We start from the raw sequence: 6,162 nt of genomic DNA on the forward strand, positions 1-6,162 counted from the left end.
TCACGGACAACACCACTGCCATGTGGGACTGCAACAAACAGGGGGGGTGGGGTCGTGGACCCTTTGCCAGGAGGCTCTGCGCCTCTGGCAATGGCTGACCTTAGTGGTTTAACACCTGGCAGGTTCCGGATCACGAATGGCGTCTGAACTCAGACGTGGCGCAAGGCCTCTTTCGGCAGTGGGGAGAGCCTTGGTTAGAATTCGCCACAGAAGAGAAAGCTCAATGTCATCAGTTCTGCGAGTTGGAATTTCCAAGGCAGCACTCGCTCGGAGACGCTTTTCGTCGCGAGTGGGGTTGCTGTCTGTTGTCCGCCTCTCCGCCTATACCACTTCTGCCCAGAGTGCTGAAGAAGATCAGGCGCGACCGGGCCCAAGTCATCCTTGTGGCTCCGGACTGGGCATGAAGGTACTGGTATCCCGAGCTATTCATCATTTTTGTCGATCCCCCGATTTGTCTGCCTCTTCGGGAGGACCTTCTGTCGCAGCAGCAGGGGACGGTCCTCCACCCAAACCTGTCCAGTCTCCATCTCCATGCGTGAAGATTGAGCGGCGACAGTTGAGGCCATTTGACTTGCCTCTTGAAGTCTGTGTTGTGATTCTGGCAGCCAGGCGTCCCTCCACAAAATCGGTATACGCCTGCAGGTGGAATAAATTTGTGGCATGGTGCACAGCAAAGGCTGTGGATCCCCTTTCTGCCCCTCTTTGAGGTTCTCTTCTTTCTCGTGCCCAGCAGGGCTCTGCTCTGGGCACTATCAAGGGCTACCTCTCTGCCATTTCGGCCTTCCTAAGGCTTCCTGATCAGCCTTCTTTTTTCAAGTCCCCTGTTGTAAATAGATTCTTGAAGGGCATCACTCACATGTTTCCTCCTGTTCCTTTCGTGATGCCTCAGTGGGACTTGAACCTTGTTCCGACTTATTTGATGTGCGCTCCTTTCGAGCCACTTCACAATTGCCCTCTTCGTCTTCTAATTCTTAAGTCTTAAGACCTCTGCCAGGAGAGTGAGTGAGCTCCAGGCTCTTTCTTCTAAGCCTCCTTTCCTTTCTGTCCATCCGGATACGGTTGTTTTAGGAACGCGTCCCTCTTTCCTGCCCAAGGTAGTCACAGCCTTCCACATCGGGCAGTCTATCACCTTGCCCACCTTCTTTCCGCCTCTGCATTCCTCGAAAGAGGAAGAGAGGCTCCACTGTCTGGACCCAAAACGTGCTCTCTCATTCTATCTGGACTGCACACGCCAGTTCCGGGTGGATGACCAGCTCTTTGTTGGTTACGTGGGCGCTGAGAAGTGACGGGCGGTGCACAAACGAACCATCTCTCGGTGGGTCGTCTTGTGCATCAAGAGATTTGCCACTCCTTTGGCGAAAAAGGAGCCTCCTGTTGGGCTGAGGGCCCATTCCACTCGGGCCATGGCAGCTACTACTGCTCTGGGTCGGGGAGTCCCCTTGCAGGACATCTGTCAGGCAGCTACGTGGGCCTCGCTGCACACGTTTGCTAGACACTACTGCCTGGACAGCCAAGTCCGGAGATGTGGCTTCTTTGGCGTTTCCGTTCTCCAGGACTTTCTGGTGTGATCTTGGTTCGCAGACCCACCACCGGGGTTGGTATTGCTGGGGTATCTATTCTAAGGTAAGGAATTTAACTAACGTGTTTCTTTCAGGTGAACAAATTACTTACCTTCGGTAACGAAATATCTGTAAGAAACATTAGTTTGTTAGATTCCTTACCGCCCCACCCATCCTCCCCGTTCTGCGAACCGATGTCTAGGGTTAAGATACATCCCTTTGAGGGCCCTAGTTTCATGGCACCAGTGTCGGTTTTCATCACGGCTCTGCATTTCTGGCGCGGAAAAGCTGTGTATAAGAACTGACGTCATTGCGCGAGGGCGGCGTCTAAGTACTCAGACGATGTCATCCCGATGCAGACGACGGACGCGGAGCCGCAGACGACGCCTACCGACGCGCAGAGGTACTGCTACGCAAATTTTTCCGGATCCAGCCTGACACCTTGGGATATTCTAAGGTAAGGAATCTAACTAACTAATGTTTCTTACAGATATATCGTTACCGAAGGTAAGTAACTTGTTCGTCTACAGCCAGGGGCCTGGCGCCCCTGCTTCTTGTTTGTCTATGCTTTTATTCTCCTGCCTGTTTGACGGAGTTCTGTGGACACGAGTTGTACTGAAGGGATCGCGCCTCGGTTAACTTGCTGCAAGAATTGTTCGTGACAGCACCAAGTCGGCAACTTTAAACATGGCGTTTGCCGCCGGGACCTGCCGTTTTCTTTCCACCTAGGAGTTGCGTGGACCCACACAACGCTCAAACGTGACCACACCTAAATTAACTGCAACCATCCTTGTGGATATACCCATTGTGCATCAAGTCGCCAATTGAAGATTTGGCGGTCGCCAGACAGATCAGAAGCAGACTAGCACGCCGCCCACAAGTCGTGGCAGCACTTGACTTCGCTGATATATGTTTATGGTGTCAGGTCTACAAAACTAAAGACAGGACGGCCCCATTTCGTCCCTTCCCCCACTGTTATTGTCCTGATGAAGACCCCGGAAAAGGACTTAATTTAGCCTACATATAGGGGTCGAAACGTCGACAACTCTTAATTTTGGACGTCCGGCACATCCCTTGGATTACACTTAACTATGTACGTGACCGTAGAATGTCCTTAGTTGAATTGTTTTTTCAACATTTGCCATAATTTATATAGGCTGTTGATTTTTGGAATAATTCCAATTCCTGATTTGAAGTTTGTAAATACTTACCTCCTGTTTAAGTCTGTGTACTTTCCCTAACTTTTTCACAGCCTTTGAGCACCACTCCTTCCTTCCCCTTCCTCTCCCAACTTGGGGCTTTTTCAAATTCTCAATCTTTCTAAAGTGATTGTAAAATGCTTCACTAAGTCAAACGTAGTGTTGTTAAATAAATGACAACATTCATACAAGAATTATTTTGACCTTTATTTGAATCTGCTTTGTTTAATTGTGTTACTGTGTGTTAACACGTTCTCCTTACGGGGACCCTCTCTTTACATTTACCACACGACGCCCAGGTCCCCGTGACTGCATGGGTTCAACCCCCCTCCTTTGTAATGTCTTATTGCTGAGGCGCTGTTCTGTCTGGCCTGTTGACTTCCAGCTATGATGGATTCAGCGGCCCTCTTCACTGGGTGTGCTTCCGGTAGAGGGCTCTGGTCTTCGCTTCTATCCCTTCTCCTTGGAGTCTGAGAGTTGCTCTTCTACCTTCGTTGCCTGTACCTCTGGGGCTTCTGGTGGAGGTCCCTCGTACATTGACTGGGCTTGGGCTGTACGGACCTCCTTGCGTATTGCCCTTGCTTTCTCCTGCTTGGTGGGAGCTGGGCTGCCTCTTTTGTTCTTATAACACATCCCCTGTGGGGCTGGTGTTCTTCTGCGATGCTGAGGTTCTCTTCTGCTTGGGGGGGACCAGGGTTTTTTCCCTGTCCCTGTGCCTCATCCCTTGTTTGGGAGGGCTGGGCTATTTTCCCTGTGCCTGTGGCTTGTCCCCTGTTGGGGTCTTGTGTTCGCCCGAGCCGGAGAGGTCCTCTCGCAGACCCTCCTTCCCCTTGGGTATGGCTAGGGTATCTATTCTACGTTAAGGAATCTGCGGCTAGTAGTCTCTATCAGATGTACACGTTACTTACCTTCAGTAACGATGTATCTGGCAGAGCCGATTCTAATCGCAGATTCATTCACGACCCACCCTTCCTCCCCATTCTGCGAGGACCCTTCTTGGTCTTTGGCTCTCGCCTACTTCCGGGTGGTTGTCCTCTGCTAGTGCCTTTTCCTACTTCCTCCCTAGGGGGATGCTTGTCTTGTTGGTTGCTCTGTTCCCATCTTTCTGTTGAATGGTTGGTGGTTTCATTGGTACTTTGGCGCCCCTGCACCCTGATCTTCAGTGTGGGGTTGCTCGTGCTCTTCTTCCTTTCATTGCTTACACTTCAGATTCCTTTGCAGTTCTTGGGGTCAAGGTCCCTTGGCTGAGTCGGCCCTTAAACCCCTTTTCAGGAGATCTTTCTCCCTGCTGGTGTTGGCTGGGGATGAATGATTGTTACTCTTCCGTTCTGGCCGTGATGCCCTTCTCGGATCTGGGCGACGGTTGCAGACTTCTTGTCTGCTGTGCAACTTTTCACATGTATTCTGCCCTGGGGAGGTTGTTGTATCTCTTTGCAGGCTTGCTGTGCAGGAGCTGTACTCTATCATTTAATTCCATGTCTTTTTGTACCATAGTGCCTGGCACTGTTCTGGAAGGTGCGGTTCCTCACCATTTATTTCTTCCCTTTCTGTTGGCTGGCTTTTTTCGCACACTGTTCCAGTATTCACACAGTTTGTTTGTGATGGCTCCGCGTTGTGGTGTGGAAAAAGTTCTCAGAAGAAAACTGACGTAGGTGCGCCGGGGTGGGACTTATGTATCCTCGCTGACGCCACGTACGTGGGTGCCATCAGGGCGGAGTCACATGGTGCTGTCCCCCCGGCGCGCAGGGATGCTGTGGCAAAATGTTTTCCGGATCCAGTCTCACGCCTAGAGATAATTCTACGTTAAGGAATCTGCGGCTAGAATCGTCTCTACCAGATACATCGTTACCGAAGGTAATTAACTCGTACGTCGGTGCATGCATCCCTGCTTGGGAATACACACAGGCAAGAGGTCTGCACGGTATGAAATGTGGATTAGACAAAGAGGGTGGGATGTGTCCTGCGACAGATCTCCAAGGGTGATGTGCCCTGCGAGGAAATCTGCATGAGCGAGATCTACTAGGGAGATGGATTACAGGGGGAGATCTACTCTGGGAAAGAGGTAAAGAAGGGGCACGTGACACCCAGAGGAAATGTGCAGTCTCACTGCCTCAGGTCTGCAGCGAGTCCCCCCTCCACACCCCACTTCCAAAATACATATCTTCCGGTCGGCACTGTTTGGAGACAAGCAGAGCAAGAAGGAAAACCGGATATTTCTATTAAAATTTTAAAGAAATTGCAGAAAGCAAAGTTACTAAGTGAGTCACTGCATCTCATGATGCCAGCAAGTCAATGTTAATGGTACGTGCTTCCTTAGAGGAAGACAAGCAGCCTAACTACATTGAATTAATGAATTAAAACCGACTCGGATCGCTAGTGCTACAGTCTGAACATACTTCAGCTTTACCACGGCGCCAATTGATGGTTTGCCGCCCGCCTCCGGAGACATCCACAGACTTGGAGACCAGCGCAGCAGGGCAGAGCACAGTATTTTGGAATCTGAAAGAGACACGTTAGTGATAGATTCCTTACCTTAGAATATCCCCAGGCGTCAGACTGGATCCCGAAACTTTTGCATAGCAGTACCCTTGCACGTCGGTAGGCGTCGTCTGCGGCTCCACGTCCGTCGTGGGCGCCGTGATGACGTTGTCGGAGTACTTAGACGCCGCCTCCGCGTGCTGCCGTCGGTTCTTTTTTCCGCGCCAGCCAACGCAGATCTGGAAAGAGCAGTTACCCAAGTCAATTTTTGACTAACTTTTTGGATCAATTTTTGATCATTTCTCGTAGTCTAACGAATCTGATCGGTGCCATAGGGATGCCCGGATTTAAGCACTGAGGAGTGCGACCGCACGATGTCGGTCACGGACCCTCACCGCCTGTGCCTAACGTGTCTAGGCGTCGACCACGACGACGAGGCCTGCCCCGACTGTCTGGCCCTCTCGAGGAAAGCCAGGCGGGAGCGATCCCGCAGGCGGCTCGAACTCCGGCAGTCGGCCCACGCCGAGTGAGGTCCCGGTCCCACGGGAGGTCAAGGGACAGGTCGCCGGGACGGAGCCGTCACAGTTCCGGGAGTCGGCACGAGTCGGCACGACTCCTCCGGGTCGAAGTCGTCAAGTAAGAAGCACAAGAAGTTGAAGAGGCATCATCGCTCTTCTGACTCCCCCCGACGCTCACGCGATGCGGCCGGGGGTTCGGGTGACACCACCCACGCGGCTCCTTCAGAGTCGCAGGCGTCTCGTCCCGCCCCACACTCTCCGGTCCCTGGGCAGGACTCGACGCCGGAGGAGATTGAGCGTTTCCTCATGGCCATGAGGTCCCTTTCTCTTCCGACTGGTTTCGCTGCACCTTTGGGCCTAGCGGACCCGTCTAGGGGCCCTAGCGGGTCGGGGGCTTCGACCCCGACG

Source organism: Lissotriton vulgaris, chromosome 5, assembly GCF_964263255.1.
Source record: "Lissotriton vulgaris chromosome 5, aLisVul1.2, whole genome shotgun sequence".
Lineage (NCBI taxonomy): Eukaryota > Metazoa > Chordata > Amphibia > Caudata > Salamandridae > Lissotriton > Lissotriton vulgaris.